We start from the raw sequence: 18,941 nt of genomic DNA on the forward strand, positions 1-18,941 counted from the left end.
TGTTTAAGCAACACATGTATTATATATATACACACATGTGTATATCTGTATACATGTATTTGTATATACAAATATGTCTGTATATGTCTATGTTTGTTTATATATACATATATAATTACTAGGCTAAGTTTAAAGTCTTGTGATGAAAGTAATATGAATATTGAAACTATCAGGGAACATAACATAATTAGCCTATTTTACTTTTTTTTTTTAAACATGTATGTCCTTATGGAAATAGTTTTTCTTTGATGAATATCTATAAAGTTCTTATCAGATTTTAGTCTCCAGAGTTAATTAAGGTAAGTGAGTCAGAACCTCCCAGGACAGAGGCTCTCCTTTCTGGGAGTAAGTTAAGCTTTTTTGGAAACTGCATTAACTCCCTCAGGCCAGTAGGAGAGCATAAAGTGAGCTTCAGTGGTAATTTACTAAATGTAGTTGCACATATGGTCCCACATTTAGTAAATTACTATGTAGCAAAAGCTGCCCTAATGGCCAGAAGAAGCAGTTTGCAAAAATGCCTCAACTTGTATCTACAGCACACTAATACAATCTACTGATCATTTCACTTATTTGGGACAGACATTTGGAAAGGCTAAAGAACAACAGCAGATAATTTAGCTTATTGTTGTGTGGGTGTCATATAGATAGAACATATTTGTTAAGGAAGATTTTCTACTCTAAAAATTTTTGTCCCATTATATTTAGGTGCCAGAAAGAGAAACCTTCCAAGATATGTTCTGTTTATTTGTGCTTTAATTTAGGTTAAATGATGGGGAGAGAAGTTATTTACTAGAGGAATGCTAATAGAATTGCCATCTTCATTTGTAAACATTTAAGCTATTTACATATTAATGGTTCTTGGAGATCCCAGAACTAAATTCCTATGGATTTCCATCTTTGAAGACTGAATTATAATCAGTTGAAAATTGTCTTTTTGTCTCAACATTATTTTTTTCTTTTGAAATACAAAGGCTTTACTTATATGTAGTATATGACTCATTCAGTTCATAAACTATTTTGTTCTTTATGGATTAACTTTTTGAAGGAGTAAAATTGTAAAGATTAAATATTTTTTTCTATTTTTAAAGTGAATATCCATATGATAGAAATAATAACTATAAACTATTTTGTATCATTTCCTATAGAATATTGGAGCAAAAAGCTGAGCCTTAAATGCGTAAGTTCCAGATTTTGTTCTTGGTCTTGTCACTGGCACACAATGTGACCTTTGGCAATTCATGTTACCTCTGTGCCTCAGTTTCCAATTTATAAACATGGGTACAATTATTATTTGTAAAATACTTTAATCTCTTAAGACATATGGTTTTGTATATATGGTGAATTCAAAATGTGATTCTAGTCCAATTGAAATGTGCAAAAATTATTGATACTGATCACATTTGCTTTTTATACTATACACCTATTCTTTTTATTTTATATTCCACGAATATCTTTAACATCTCATTTGACAAAACTATTCCTAGATAAATATATTTTGTGAAGATATTTGTAAAACTGTTAGTTTGAAATGTATTTTTAAAATTTTTGATATCAATAATGCTTAATCAAATTAAATGGTTATTTACAAAAATAACACAAACATTTAAAATTAATAGTTCCTTTAAAGAAGTTATAATCTATTAGAGTATACATTTTACATGACATCACCAACTTTGAAAAGAAAAATTATTTCTGTGATATTTAAGGCTATTAAAATGAATAATTATTTTCCTAAAATATTATTTTTTCAAAATTAGCTACTACTTTCCCTACTTAAATTTGGGGAGTTTTTTTTTAATCTGTTTTTACCAATCAATGTTCAAATGCTGAATTGAAAATTTTTCACTTTTATTATAAATATTCTGAATATGTGTGTTTTTGTTAGTAATGATTCAAAAATCAGCAATCTCATTAGGCAAAACAAGTTCTGCTTATATTGGGCAATAGATAAAGATTTCTGCTCCATTTAAATTAGTTACTAAGAAAAAAAATATAGTAAGTATGCAGTGAGTGTTATACCTCATTTGTCCTTTGAATATTGTAAGATTCTCTCCTTAATCATTAGCAAAAAATGTTAGCATTTCTCATTTATTTTAAGTTGGTCCTACATAACTGAAATGTAATTGAATAATGAAATACTTTTCATTCTCCATGTAGTTTTAAATTAGTTAGCCACTATTATTATTTACCACTTTCAGTTGATAGTCTTAAGACTCTCTCTCAGAACACTTAAGAGAGTCATTAAAATTCCTTAGAACTACATGCATAGAATTTTAAAATAGCAGTAATGAAAATAGTTCATTTCAAAAATAATACTTGGTTCCTAGATGATGAGAATATAATAGAGGATATTGTGACTGAAGTCCTGAAAGTCATTGAAAATTAAAGTTATCATGTCATTCTTAGATTGCTATAGTTGGAAAATAAACATAAGGTGTTTAAAACTAATGTTTTAATTAAAAATGTTCTATATTTAATTGCAGAAAAAGAGGAGTCCTAGAATTACTTTTAATCACAGTCTCTCAGTAATACTGATCCATCACTGTTTACCTCACAATAGGAACAAAGAATGTTTACCAATTTTGCAGAATGCAGATTTCCCATTTCTCTAAATTGTTGAGTACTAAATCAATTTCAATACAAACACACAAATGGACAGAATCTCTCCAGATCTATCAGTAATATTAGATTATCTTTATTCCTATGTAATTATTTGTCATATAATTTCTCATTTCAGTAAAAAAGAAAAATCTAGATTTTTTTTTAAAATGAGTTTTTATAGATATGTATATTTCATAAAGTGTCAGCCTGGTGACCTAGTTTAAAATTTTTTGTTAAGACAAGGGCATCTTTTTTAAATGATAGACTAATTCCCAAATGTAGCTTTTAGATAGTATAATATGATGTAGAATCAAATTTTGCTTCAATTGTCCACATAACAATCTAATTCTTCCATTCCATTTTGCTGCCATAATTAAAGAAAAGATTCAGATAAAATGGAAAAGCAATTATTGCTAAGTCATTTCTTTATGAATCTATTGGCAAATTTAGGAATATATTTAATGTGTTATTTATGAATTTTCTAATGATTTAAAGAGAATTTCTCCTTGTATTTCTATGACTTCAGGAACATTTTTACTATTGAGAATACTTTCTTGAATTGCTTTGTTTTTCCTTTTTTTCATGATATCAAATAAAATCACTTTTTTTTTTAAACCTGAAAAAGTTAGGTCCATGGAGAAGCAATAATAAAATTTTCTGGGTGGATGCCTATACATGGGAACCAATTAATTTTAAGGGCTGATTTCACTGTTTTGAGAGTTAGCTTTATAAAATATAATAATTATAATTTTTCATGAAATATCATCAATATTTGTAGCTTAGCATTGAACATATTTTCTGAATAAATGTTGAATACATTGCTTGAAGCTTTGTTTTATAAATAAATGATTTCTGGAAAATTTAGTTATTGTGAAACCATTTTACAAATATTCACAGTTGAGTTTCAATTAAATAGATAATTTTTTAAATATAACTTGATTTTCTAAATTTTAATTTGAGGTCCAAACAAAAACTTGTATGAAGTAAGGATTACAAATGGTATTTCCAGTCTGAAAAAACATAACACCAGAATTTTTCTGAGTTCTTTTGGTGTTCTGTATCTGAAATATGCATTTAGTTGTAGCAAATAGAGAACAGTAAATATTTAGTCACAGTGCTTCCTTTCTATTACTTGGTATGCCTGGAAATTAAATGACTATGAATTGGATCTTTGATTTCTGCTCTGCTTGCTGTTCTTAAGCATTATATTAGATGTTACATCCAATATACACTACATATACTATTGCAAAGCATCTGTTTCTGAAATCTTGTATACATTGATGTGATTTCTGCAATTTCAGTAAAACCCACAATTTTCTTGGAGTGGGTATGCTTTTAACACCTATGCTGATTAGACTCACTCTAGGCCTTCTAATTTTATATTTTTCATATTATCTCCTTAAAGTGATTACCTGGTATCCAGACTTTCCCCTTGTCCATTTACTATTTCACAGGTACCAATGTTGTTGTTGTTGTACCTCTGGGATCAGTTGATTTCTTCTTTAAAAAGAAAAGATTTAAATATCTTAAATCTTTATATCTACTTCTTTGCAGTAGGTTGAGTTAATGAAAAATCTATCTTATATTTGAACACATTTTCAGTGTTGTTCTGTATTCTGTCTAGGCAAAAAGGGTATGCATTTTTCTGCTCCATCCTGGGGTTATCATAGACAGTTGCAAATCTTCACCCCCTTAAGGGGCAAATATATATACTTATTATAATATAGCTGTATAATACAAATTACTTAATATGTTTAGACATGATCAGATTGTGCCTTTATATCGTATGTATAAAATATAATTATATGACTAGGTTGTTTCATATAGGTTATCCCAAAAGTCTTAGTGCAGTTTTAAGTTTTACTTATGTATGTGTATGCACATACACAGATATATATATATATATATATATATATATATATATATATATATGTATATGTGACATTTTATTATATAGTTATAACTATATTGAAAATTGAAAATATTGTTTTTCTATTTTCATGTTTGTAAATATGTAAAAGTATATTTTATGTCATACAGATATCTCAAAATAACTAATTAGCTCAAGTATATGAAAAAAAAAAAGAGAAACAACTTTTCAACATGATTGCATTGACTATCATCTGATCCAAATGAAGATTGTCCTTTTCCATTTGCTTAAGATTTATTCCTCATTTTTATTTATAGTTGAAATATGTAAATATGTTACATTTATCTTTAAAAATAGTTATGAATAATCCACATATTAATGATTCACAGAATTCACATTTATAATATATTTTACAAATTAATATTTCACTGCTTTCAAATGAAAAATAGTTTAAAATTTTATAATCTAATGTATATATTTAATTCTATGTATATTCAAATATTTGTGCTAAGCTTTATCTTTTACAAAGCTATTGTTGCTGTGTCTAAAAATATTAGAAATATAAGTTCTTTAGTAGATAGTTATAGTAAACATTAGTGCACCAATTTTTGAAAGGAGAGTATTTCTTTCCTCTTTTGAAATTTGTGTATTCATTTTAATACTTTTTATTAGTAAAATTGTGATTATCCAACTTTGTTTATGAGAATTAAGATTCTCATATAGAAGGTTCTAATGTTCTTAACTGTTAGAACTTATGTGACATCTCATGAGATTAAAAAAGGACAATAGATATACAGATTTAGAATGAAGAAACTTTAAACCTTTAATAGATTGAGTATAAATGGAATCTGTACATTATATTATAAATACCTATGCAAAAATGACTTGAGAAAATATATCTACATATTTTTGCAATGAAAATATTTGTATTATACATAATTTGACTTTTAAAATTTTGTATATATTCTTGACATTTCCAGTTGACTAGTTGAGAGTGCTTTAAAATGAAACTTCATAAAAGTTGATCAATAATGGGATGTATGTATAGTAAAAAATAAAAGTGTAGTAATGTGACAGAGAACTAGAACATAGGTATCTATGGCAACATTATTAATTTCAGTATTATTTTACTTAGTGAAAGGAAATGATATGTTTATGTAGGAGGCAGTAGCTAATTGCTGAAAGTTGTTATACAGCAAATAGATTAATGTTTTAAAAGTCTCTTCTTTACTCCTCATCCCAACTCTTCCACACAACAAGGAACAAACAAAAAATTCCTTTCCTAAATAATTGGCCTTTTGTGCTCTAAAATGAAGTTATGGATAATTTGCTTACATTTAAATAAAAATTAGTTCTTTGCACAGGAAAATATTTCCTGATTTAGAATTTTTTAAAAAATGTATGTCATTAATGGAAACTTTTATTCAATTCATTTTGCAAACAATTTTCTTTTTGTAAACCAGGAAATTCACTATGTAAATGGAATGGGGCTGCAAGGAAACAAAGGAAACCAAGATTGTGAAAACCTGATTCAAAGGCCACAAATTTAGAAATTATAAAGCTACAGTGGATTTGATTTTAGTTTTGAGAAGCCCTGATAATTATATTTGTCAGGGAAATTCATCTGACAATCAGGAACATGTAATGACAATTTTCATTAGGGTGTGTGTGTGTGTGTGTGTGTGTGTGTGTATGTAAGATTTTGCTTTTCAGTAGTCTTTTGTTAATTTTTCATGTCCTATAAAAACAGAGCTAAAATCAAGGTTATCACATCTATCATCTAATCTCAATGTCTTAAAACAAATCTAATAACAGGTTTTATTTTTGAAATTTACTGCAAAAGTTAAAATATTATATTGATTTGATTGTCTCACACTACTGCATTGATTTGAAGGGTATTCTTAAGACAAATCACCCTATAAATGAGTAATGTCCAAGCTACCTCTCATATCAAATTGAACTAGTAGCCAATTCATAATTTTGTCAGAAACACCAAATCAACCAATTTCAATTTCATCAGAATAGATTAATATTACATATGCTTAACATTTGATTGTAAAATTATTATTAATAATCTATATGACCTATGTATTTAGTGAAGAGAGGACATAATTTTTAAATAAAATATTCAAATAGAAGTTGACTGACCACTAGATTTCTGGTATTGAACTTAGAAACTGGTATATGACCTTGGAGTCACACATGTAGTGACTAAGTTCACATATAAAGGTATAGTAACTTTACCTGTCTGGACCCCCATTTTCTCACATATAAAATGTGGAGTTTGGATTAAATGATTACTAATATTCCTTCCCAGTGAAATATTTTATAATTCTATGATTATATTTACTAAGGATATAGAAATGATCTATCTGTAAGGTTAGAGCTGGACTAGATGATCCAAAAGGTCCCTTCAAACTCTAGGATTTTTCAGGACTCTATAATCTATAGTTTGTTGTTTAATTTACTTTGATAAATTTACTATCTTAGTAAAAGAAGAAAAATAAAATGGATAATTTGCATTTTGCTATTTTTTTCTTAGTCAACATTTTGTATGAATGTTAATATTTCACAGGTTAATAAATTAGAACAGAAATGCAGATAATATATAATCTGCAAATTGATAACTAAACACATAATGATCATTTGTCATGTATGTAATTTTTTTTCCCTCACTGTTTGATTTTAAAAGGAAGGCTCGTGTAAAAATGTTGATATTTTTCTCCAGCATCCTTTTTTCTATTTATTGCAAATGCCTTCAGTTATCTCCATTAAGGGATTCACAATCTTTTAAATAAATGACAGCCTCTCAGTTTCATAACTTGGCATACTTCATTTTCTAATTTGAAAGACACATTGGACTGATAGCTAAACTTTTGGCAATGGGTCAATGTTCTTTTCCCAAATTAATGTCTGGATCTTTTCTGTAGACCTTCTAGTATGAAAATATAGTCACCTATACTTGCAAATAAAAGGATATTTTGTTTTGGCATTGGGACACAATATATCATCCAAGTAACATTTAACACTAAACTTAATAAAGTAATTTCTAAAAAAAAGAAAAATGTCCTTGACAACATTTCATATTCACTTTGAAATGTATAGGTCTCTGTATATTTATAGGTCTACATGAAGTTTGTAATATTTTTGTTTCTTTTTTTTTTACAGTTTTGCAATTTTACATCTACATTTCATCCTTGCAATGAAAAACTTGTACATAATGATTTATAGCTTTCAAACTGTTATTTTTTCCACTAAAAATCTATATCCTTACTAAATATGGAAAATTTTTCTCTTCACTAAACTGACAATTTTCACATAAAGAACTTGTGCTTCCTGACAATGTAACCTGAATTTCATTTTTCTCTAAAAGAATATTTCAGGAATGATAATATATGTGTTCTAGGTTCTTTGTAAATGGATTTTAAATGTGTCAAAAAATAATTCTATTTATATCCTATATTATAGCTGGATTCTTTTATGCATGCATTGGGCTCTCACATAAGCTGCACTTTGTTGTGACTACAAATAAGTAATTGATTGAATGCATTACTAAACTACATAGTTTGATCAAAAACTTGTTGTCTTTTGGGAAAATAGAAAACACTTTCAGGAGCATATAGGTAGGTGCATTGTATATAGGTGTTATATTTTGCTTTCTGAATTCAATACCATTTTAAGTGTATTTGTTGATAGGGAGTTAGGGCCTGAGGTTGAGGTGGATTATCTATTGTATAAGTTCACATTGTCATATTTTCATTAAAAAATTAAAATTAGACCAAAAGTGACCTCTCAAATGCCTGTTTTCCATATTTGAAAGACCTAACCTAGCAATCAATTGATAGCAGTTAAAGATGTTCCATTTTTGATGGGTAATTGAATTTTTTTAATTGTAAATTTTAGAAAGGGCAGAGAGGAGGGAGAGTCTTTAGGATCCCAAATAATGAAATTTCAGGCACTATGCTAAACAGTGAGAGGCATCATGACATACTGATCAATATCCAGTCTTGCATTTAGGAATATTTGTCCCACTACTAACATGTAATGGCTATGTGACCCTGGACAAATAAGTCACTCAACTGCCCAGTATCTTCAGGCTACTATAGATTTAAAAACAATTGCTTATCTGTTTTGTGAGAGGCAAGGTTATCCATCCATGGTATCTTAAAATACAAAATGTACTTTCATTAGTTTAGCCCTACCAATCAGCAAACAAAAGACATTAGAGAAAAAGGGGAAGTGATTAGAATACTTTAGCTTTCTTAGTAAATTTGAATCTTTTTTTTCCACCGGTTTGGGAGGGGATAATGGTAGGTGGATTCAGTTGAGGCTAAAATGAAAAGTCATTTTGAATCTTCCTTTAAATCATTATTATTATTATTATTTTTTATTGTGATTCCAAACCGTTTGGGTATTATTTCTAATCCAGCCTCAGATACTTATACTCTGTGTGACCCTAGTCATATCACCTAACCTCTTTCAGTCTTGGGTTCCTAATCGGTAAAGTAGGTATAAAAATATTGTTTATATAAAAAAATATTACTGTTAATCATTGTTTAAAGTCGATAGAAATTGAAAATATCTATATAGAAAAAGATTTATCAAGATACCTATCTTAAGTGAATATATTGCAAAGTTAGAAGTAAATATTTATTAGTGAGCTGAAAATACTTTTAAGTTTACAGTGTCTTCATAAATACAGTACTCTTCAATGAAGTTACACTTCAGTGACTGTTTAATACCCAAATTTGCTTTCTTGCTTAAGAAATCCCCATTTGTTCTCTTTATAAATGCCCATAATGCTAAAATGACTTTTTGTTTATAAACAGGGAAGGAATGCTTAGATTTTCTAAGTAAAAAAAATGGCCTATTTGTTCTAGTTCTAGTGTGAGCTCACTTGCATATATACTCCAGGCTTTTGTACTTGTAAGTTAGCAATGTCTTTCAGGGGTCCTCAAACTTTTTAAATAGGGGGGCCAGTTCACTGTCCCTCAGACTGTTGGAGGGCCAGACTATAGTAAGAACAAAAACTTTGTTTTGTGGGCCTTTAAATAAAGAAACTTCATAGCCCTGTATGAGGGGGATAATCGTCCTCAGCTGCCGCATCTGGCCCGTAGGCCATAGTTTGAGGCCCCTGCTTAGAGCAATGTCTCAGGGCACATGCCCTTTCTGCTAGATTAATTGAAACAGGTGCTATACAAAGATTAAGTGTTACTCCTATGTCTAGTATCATTGACATCTTTGTATCAAGTCATTAGTATGGATATATAACAGAAAGAGGAATTCTACATAGTCAGTAATTTCTTTTTTTTTATTATATTTTATTTTATTGTATCATTCAGGCTAGAACTTTTTTTTAATTATAGCTTTTTATTGACTGAACATATGCATGGGTAATTTTTTACAACATTGTCCCTTGCACTAGCTTCTGTTCCAACTTTCCTCTTCTCTCTCTTCATCTTCTCCCCTAGATGGCAGGCAGTCTTATACATGTTAAACATGTTAAAGTATATTCTAGATACAATATATGTGTTCAGATCCATATAGTTCTCTTGTTGCACACACACACAAAAAAAATCAGATTCAGAATGTAAAAAAAAAAAAAAAAAAAAAAAAAACTAGGAAGAAAAACAAAGATGCAAGTAGTCCACATTCATTGCCCAGTGTTCTTTCTCTGGGTGTAGCTGATTCTGTCCATCATTGATCAATTGGAACTGAATTAGATATTCTCTTTGTCAAAGATATCTACTTCCATCAGAATACATACTCATACAGTATTGTTGTTGAAGTACATAATGATCTCCTGGTCCTGCTCATTTCACTCAGCATCAGTTCGTGTAAGTCTCTCCAGGCCTTTCTGAAGTCATCCTGTTGGTCATTTCTTACAGAACAGTAATATTCCATAATATTCATATACCACAATTTATTCAGCCATTCTCCAATTGATGGGCATCCATTCATTTTCCAGTTTCTAGTCACTATAAAAAGGGCTGCCACAAACATTTTGGCACATACAGGTCCCTTTCCCTTCTTTAATATCTCTTTGGGATATAAGCCCTTTAGTAACACTGCTGGATCAAAGGGTATGCACAGTTTGATAACTTTTTGAGCATAGTTCCAAATTGCTCTCCAGAATAGCTGGATCTGTTCACAACCCCACCAACAATGCATCAGTATCCCAGTTTTCCCACACCCCCTTCAACATTCATCATTATCTTTTCCTGTCATCGTAGTCAATCTGACAGGTATGTAGTGGTATCTCAGGGTTGTCTTAATTTGCATTCCTTTGATCAGTGGTAATTTGGAACACCTTTTCATATGAGTAGAAATAGTTTCAATTTCATCATCTGAAAATTGTCTGTTCATATCCTTTGACCATTTGCAAATTGGAGAATGGCTTGATTTCTTATAGATTAGAGTAAATTCTCTATATATTTTGGAAATGAGGCCTTTATCAGAACCTTTAACTATAAAAAAAATGTTTTCCCAGTTTATTGCTTCTCTTCTAATCTTGTTTGCATTAGTTTTGTTTGTACAAAAGCTTTTTAACTTGATGTAATCAAATTTTTTTATTTTGTGATCAATAATGATCTCTAGTTCTCCTTTGGTCACAAATTCCTTCCTCCTCCACAAGTCTGAGAGGTAAACTATCCTATTTTCCTTTAATTTATTTATAATCTCATTCTTTATGTCTAGATCATGAACCCATTTTGATTTTATCTTTGTGTATGGTGTTAATTGTGAGTCCATACCTAGTTTCTGCCATACTAATTTCCAGTTTTCTCAGCAGTTTTTGTCAAATAGTGAATTCTTATCCCCAAAGGTGGGATCTTTGGGTTTGTCAAACACTAGATTGCTATAGATATTGACTATTTTGTCCTGTGAACCTAACCTATTCCACTGATCAACTAGTCTATTTCTTAGCCAATACCAAATAGTTTTGGTGACCACTGCTTTAGAATATAGTTTTAGATCTAGTACAGCAAGGCTGCCTTTATTTGATTTTTTTTTCATCATTTCCCTTGAAATTCTTGACCTTCCATATGAATTTTGTTGTTATTTTTTCTAGGTTATTAAAATAGTTACTTGGGAGTCTGATTTGTATAGCACTGAATAAATAGATTAGTTTAGGTAGTATTGTCATCTTTATTATATTTGCTCGGCCTATCCAAGAGCACCTAATATTTTTCCAATTACTTAAATCTGACTTTATTTGTATGGAAAGTGTTTTGCAATTTTGCTCATATAATTCCTGACTTCCCTTTGGTAGATAGATTCCCAAATATTTTATGCTATTGACAATTATTTTGAATGGAATTTTTCTTTGTATCTCTTGCTGTTGGATTTTGCTGGTGATGTATAAAAATGCTGAGGATTTATGTGGATTTATTTTATATCCTGGAACTTTGCTGAAGTTGTGAATTATTTCTGATAGCTTTTTAGTAGAATCTCTGGGGTTCTCTAAGTATACCATCATATCATCTGCAAAGAGCGATAATTTGATTTCCTCATTACCTACTCCAATTCCTTTAATCTCTTTCTCAACTCTTATTGCTGAAACTAGTGTTTCTAATACAATATTGAATAGTAATGGCAATAATAGGCAATCTTGTTTCACTCCTGATCTTACTGGGAATGGTTCCAGCTTATCCCCATTACATATGATGTTTATTGAGGGTTTTAAATAGATGCTCGTGATTATTTTAAGGAAAAATCCATTTATTCCTATACTCTCAAGTGTTTTTAATAGGGATGGATGCTGTATTTTTTCAAATGCTTTTTCTGCATCTATTGAGATGATCATGTGATTTTTATTAATTTGGTTATTGATATAGTAAATTATGCTAATAGTTTTCCTAATATTGAACCAACCCTGAATTCCTGGTATAAATTCTACTTGGTCATGGTGTATTATCCTGAGGATGATTTTCTGTAATCTTTTTGCTAATATTTTATTCAAGATTTTTGCATCAATATTCGTTAGAGAGATTGGTCTATAATTTTCTTTCTCTGTTTTCAACCTACCTGGTTTAGGTATCAATACCATGTCTGTGTCATAAAAGGAATTTGGTAGGATTCCTTCAATCCCTATTTTTTCAAATAGTATGGTCAGTAATTTCAAAATAATATAGCAGTGGTCTATTTTCTGTCCACAGCTGGAAAAAAAAACTTGCTGAAGTGGACAGCATGATTTCCAAATCTTTATGCATGTTTTTGAGCCATCATGGATATTCAAAATGAAATGAACTAAAAAAAGGAAGGAAGGAAAGAAAAGAAAAAAAAAAGGATGAAAAGAAGGAAGGAATGAAGTAAGGAAGGAAGGGAGAAAGGAAGGAAGATGAACCTGGAATGACAGTCTTCACTACTCATTTTAACCTGTTGCCTGAAGAAAATAATGCGGTTTAATTATAGCCTAAATAATACTATTTATGGAAGGGCAAGTTAAGACCATTGCTACCAACTGCTTATTGCTTGATTTGAAGAATTAAAATAAAAATTATATCTTCCAAACTTCTAGCATTTTCTAAATTTCATAGTGAAATCTACCAAGTCAGTTTTTACTCAAGAATTATTTTCAACACTGAGACTGCAGTTGATAAAAAACCCTTTGATTTCCACTGAAGAATTTGTATGTGCAATTATTATTATGCTTATTATCGACTTGTCTCTGGACTTCTATTCTCTAAAGGGAATATGGGTTCCCTTTCTCATCTTATTTCTTGAAACAGAAAATTTGGAGTTACTGAAATATTTCAGCCTAGTACTGGTTTGGCCTTTCAGGTTATTTATGCTGTTTTAGGGAATGATAACTTTTTTTTTCTTATCTTCTAAGTTCACATGTTTGACTAGATTCTAGATTTCATTGGATTTGCTCTAGTATGCTATTTTTCTTCATTTTTTCTTTGATATTTTTGAGTATTCTTTTAGCATATCATTATTACTACTGGATGCCTTTGGAGATCTGTAAGTACCAAGTGATGAAAACACTAAGGAACATTCTTTTTTCTTGAGCCATGTTTTGTTTCTTTAGCTAATGTTTTGAATTAAAGAATAAATGAATGAAAATACTAACTTTTTCTATATGCCAAATGAAAGGAATATAAATATAAAAGCGAGACCATCCTTGCCTTAAAGGAACTTATTAACTTAATAGGGGGAGATAATACATGGAGGAAAATTAGGGTCAATAAGGGGTATTATGGTTTGTGAAACTAAAGGTACAATGAATGGAGTCACAAGAAAATGATTGGCACATTTTTTCCAGTGTAAATGGGAGTCTTGGTTTGCTTAGAATTCTACAGCTAGAAACTTGGGAGGGTTGGTGGAGTAGTTGGAGAGTATTAAGAAAGACATCTTGGATAGCAAGAAAATAGTAGGGGCTGAATTTAAGGCATATCTGAAGCCTATTAATTAACATTCATGAGTCAGCACAATACCTGCCCACAATAGAAATCCTGGAGAAGAAATCTCCAAGACCATGAGCTCTGGATGTCTTGTTCATAGAAGCTCTAGTGATAGGTAAGGTGAAGTTGGCTGGAAAGAACATAGTCATGTAAGAGAAAATTAAGAAAAGTTTTCCAAAACAAGATAGTGATTTTCTACTTCAACACTTTAAGGATTTGTAATTTTTAATGTAAAAAATTTCCTCAACTGAAAAAAGACCACAATCCCTCTTCCCCCCCTTATTAAAGAACATTAGGGAATTACTTTGGGGGGAAAGTCATAGTGTTGGGGGCCAAATTTTTGATGATGACATTCTGAAGACTTAATTATTCCTCGAATAGATATTGCCATTCCTAGAAGTTTTTCCAGCTTTTTAGGCTTGCTACAGTTTGTTTGTCTCTGCTATAACCTTGGAGGATATAGGATCACTTCTATGGCAGGTTGACAGGTATAAAAACAGAACTTTTGATCTCTGTTATACTCCAATAAATTAGTGTTTAATTCTTACTTAAAGTCATGTGGAAATATAATTTATTTTAATTTTACTTCAGAGCATATCATATGGGTAAAAAAGTTCCATTACTTATTCAATTCAGTTCAATTTCATTTCCCAAATATATATTAAGTAACTACTTTTATGTGGAAACTGCTGTGTAGTTTGTGAATAAGTAACTTTTCTCACTTTTTCTAAATATACTATCTTTTACTTAAATGTAAATACTGATATTTAGCTTTTTAAAATTTTTGTTTCTTTTAAGAAAAATTGATTTATTAGCATATTGTTAAAAGTTTTTCAGATTTAAAATTATGCATAAAAAAGATATTCTGGAATGACAAAATTCATCTAAGTCCCTTATGTAGAAGCATTTTACCCCTTCCTTATTTCTGTCACTAGAATCTTTTCTTGATTTCTTTCCCCTTCAAATGCTATTTCATGAATCATTTCACTATTCAAGATACATACTAAGTAGGTCCAAAAATGAATGTAAGGTGGCATAAGTAGCATGTGAGGGGAAGAACTATATAAGGGGAGTATGTGAAAAGCTGAGATATAGCCTTTCAGTCCCACGGGCTAAGAAAAGAATGAGAGAAAGGATACATGAGAAAAAGGATAGGATCAGATAATCTCTGAAGAGGAAGGGATTTTGAGACCATATATTGCGGCCCCTACCTTGTTGGAACACACGACCACAACTATGGAAAAGGAAGTAAGTAATGAAATCTCTGTGGCTAAAGAGAAATAAGAAACAAAATGATTAGAAAGCCATTTTGGGTCTAAGAAGTATTTTGGGAAAGGTGGGAAGTTTAATCTAAATTGATGAGAAATTCTAGATCCTGTAGCAAATAAAACTTCTACATATTGTCTTTATTTTTCTCATTTCTTCTCATTCAACTATTCTATTCTTTATTTAACTCTCCTCAACAACCCCCCAGGGTTAGCAATAGTTATATATGAAAGGCCATACTTGACTCCTTTGCCCAATACACAAAAAACTGTCTCTAGAGATCAGAGTTGAGTCGATCCCTTTTTAAAATGTTTCCAACCTTAAAATTTAGAATTTAACACTTTTTTCACATCAAAATACTTTTGTATAGGATAATTAAGTCCTATAGTAATTTTAGTAAAAGTTATACTTTATGAACATTAGCTTTTGTAGTCTGGAGAATAAGCCTACTTGAGATTACAAACATTATTTCTTTTTTTTTTTTTTTAATAGCCTTTTATTTACAGGATATATGCATGGGTAACTTTACAGCATTAACAATTGCCAAACCTCTTGTTCCAATTTTTCACCTCTTACCCCCCCACCCCTCCCCCAGATGGCAGGATGACCAGTAGATGTTAAATACATTAAAATATAAATTAGATACACAATAAGTATACATGACCAAAACGTTATTTTGCTGCACAAAAAGAATCAGACTATGAAATATTGTACAATTCGCTTGTGAAGGAAATCAAAAATGCATGTGGGCATAAATATAGGGATTGGGAATTCAATGTAATGGTTTTTAGTCATCTCCCAGAGTTCTTTCTCTGGGCATAGCTGGTTCGGTTTATTACTGCTCCATTGGAAATGATTTGGTTGATCTCGTTGCTGAGGATGGCTAGATCCATCAGAACTGGTCATCATATAGTATTGTTGTTGAAGTATATAATGATCTCCTGGTCCTGCTCATTTCACTCAGCATCAGTTCGTGTAAGTCTCTCCAGGCCTTTCTGAAATCATCCTGTTGGTCATTTCTTACAGAACAGTAATATTCCATAATATTCATATACCACAATTTATTCAGCCATTCTCCAACTGATGGAATCCATTCAGTTTCCAGTTTCTAGCCACTACAAAAAGGACTGCCACAAATATTTTGGCACATACAGGTCCCTTTCCCTTCTTTATAATCTCTTTGGGATATAATCCCAGTAGTAACACTGCTGGATCAAAGGGTATGCACAGTTTGATAACTTTTTGAGCATAGTTCCAAACTACTCTCCAGAATGGTTGGATTCGTTCACAACTTCACTAACAATGCATCAATGTCCCAGATAAACATTATTTCTATAGGAAAATTTATTCAAGGTTTCAAACAACTGACAACTGTCATTGCTGTAGTATTATATTTATTTATTTACTTTTGTTTAATATTTCATTTTTCCTCAACTACATGTAAAAAAAGTGTAACATTTGTTTTTAAAACTTAGTTCCAAATTCTCTCCCATCCTTCTTCCTCTCACCCATAACTGAAAAGGCAAGAAGGTCAAAATAAGTAATACATGTGTAGGCATACAAAAATTACCATATTAGTTATGTTGTAAAAGAAAAATAGGCCAAAAAATCAAGAAAAATTAGGTTAAAGATGCTTTTATCTATATTCAGACATCATCAGTTCTTTTTCTGAATATTGAGAGCATTTTGAAAATAGCTATGTCATTATTCAACATATATAGGACTGCTTGCCATCTAGGGGAGGGGGTGGAGGGTGGGAGGGAAAAATTGGAACAGAAGTGAGTGCAAGGGATAATGTAAAAAAACTTACCCTGGCATGGGTTCTGTCAATAAAAAGCTACTATTAAAAAAAAAAGAGAGAGAGAATAGCTATGTCATGCATAGCTGATTATCTTACAATATTGCTATTACTTTGTACATGGTACATGACACTTTATGTCAGTTATTGTTAAGTTTTTTCAGGTTTTTCTGAGATCATCCTGCTTATAATTTATTATAGCATAACAATATCCACGACAATCATATTCCTCAATTTGTTCAATCCTTTCTGGATTGATGGTTATTCCTTCAGTTTCTATTTCTTTGCCCCCAGAAAAGAACTGTTCTAGATATTTTTGTACATGTAAGTCTTTTCCTTCTTCTTTTTAAATCTCTTTTGGGGGAACAGACCTAGTAGTGATATTACTAAGTCAAAGAGTATGTGAATGGTTTTACAGCCCTTTGGGCTTAGTTATAAATTGCTTTACAGAATAGTTGAATCAGTTTACAACTCCAACAGTACCATTAATGTCTCATATTTGTCATTTTATTTTTCTGTCCTACTAACCAATCTAATAGTATGAGATAGTATCTTAGAATTGTTTTAATTTATATTTCTCTAATCAATACTGAGAATTTTTTCACATGGCTATAGACAGCTCTGATTACTTCATCTAAAATCTATTCATATCTTTTGATTATTTATCAATTGGGAATGACTTATTTTTTATAAATTTGATTCACTTCTCTAAATATTTGAGAAATAAGGCTTCTTTTCTTACTTCCAAAGTAAGAGAAATTTACTTGTAAACTTTTTTTTCAAGTAGCATTTATTTTTATTTTTTTTAAGATTATATCTATACATTCATTTTTTCCTATTTTTATTAACTTTTTTTATTATAGCTTTTTATTTATAAGATATATGCATAGGTAATTTTTCAGCATTGACAGTTGCAAATCCTTTTGTTCCAACTTTTTCCCTCCTTCCCCCCACCCTTTGCCCCAGATGGCAGGTTGACCAATACATGTTAAATATGTTAAAGTGTAAGTTAAATACAATATATGTATACATGTCCAAACAGTTATTTTGCTGTATAAAAAGAGTCAGACTTTGAAATAGTGTACAATTAGCTTGTGAAGGAAATAAAAAATGCAGGCAAACTTGTAAACTTTTTTCACAATTACTATTGGTAACTGTATTTCCCTCCATCCTATTTCCCACTCTGTTTATTCTATTCTCAATATCCTTTCACCCCGCCTCTCTTAAAAAGTTGTTTGTTTCTGACTTCTACTTCTGTCCTTTTATTATACCCCCTTGTCTTATCTCCATCTTTTCCTACTTTCCTGTAGATTAAAATAGATTTCGATACCCAATATAGGTTATATATTATTCCCTCTAAGCCAATTGTGGTGAAAATCAGGTTCACTCACTTTCTCTTGCCTTCCCCATCTTTCCTTCCACTGTAAAAAACATTTTCTTGCCTCTTTTTTCAGTGAGATAATTTATCTCATTCTACACTATTCCTTTCCTTTCTTCTGAGTGCATTCCTTTTTCTCCCCTTAATTTTATTGTTTTAAACATCATCCCTTAATATTCAATTCACAACTGTACCCTCTGTCTACATATACTAGCTGCTTGAATAAAGACAAAATTATTGTGAGTTATATCATCTTTCCAGGTAGAAATGTAAACAGCTTAATTCTATTAAGTTCCATATGATTTCTCTTTTGTGTTTCCCTTTTTATGTTTCTCTTGAGTCTTTTATTTGAAAATCAAAATTTCTATTCAGATCTAGTTTTTCATCAAGAATGCTTGAAAATCTTCTATTTCATTGAATGTTCTTTTTTCCCCTGAAAGAATATGCCCAGTTTTTGCTGAGTGGGTGACTATAATTGATTATAGTCCTGGATCCTTTGCCTTCTGAAGGATTATCACATTCCAAACCCTCTGATCTTTTATGTAGAAGTCCTACCCCCCCAGTGCCAGCAAATCTCCTTCTGATAAATTGTTTGGCTCCTTTCACAACCAGTAGGTTGGGCTG

The 18,941-nt window shown here is 30.5% G+C and overlaps 1 protein-coding gene across 1 annotated transcript in view; it reads left to right on the forward strand.

Annotated features, from left to right (window-relative positions):
- The window catches only part of SLITRK5 (SLIT and NTRK like family member 5), a 31,060-nt gene extending 15,479 nt beyond the window's left edge, over nt 1-15,581 (forward strand). The window contains exon 4 of the transcript XR_004232836.1: nt 12,628-15,581. The gene's annotated coding sequence lies outside the window, so the exon portion shown is untranslated. The remainder of the gene's footprint in view (nt 1-12,627) is intronic.
- The last annotated feature ends 3,360 nt before the right edge of the window (nt 15,582-18,941 follow it).

The sequence above is a fragment of the Sarcophilus harrisii genome, chromosome 3 (assembly GCF_902635505.1).
Source record: "Sarcophilus harrisii chromosome 3, mSarHar1.11, whole genome shotgun sequence".
NCBI lineage: Eukaryota > Metazoa > Chordata > Mammalia > Dasyuromorphia > Dasyuridae > Sarcophilus > Sarcophilus harrisii.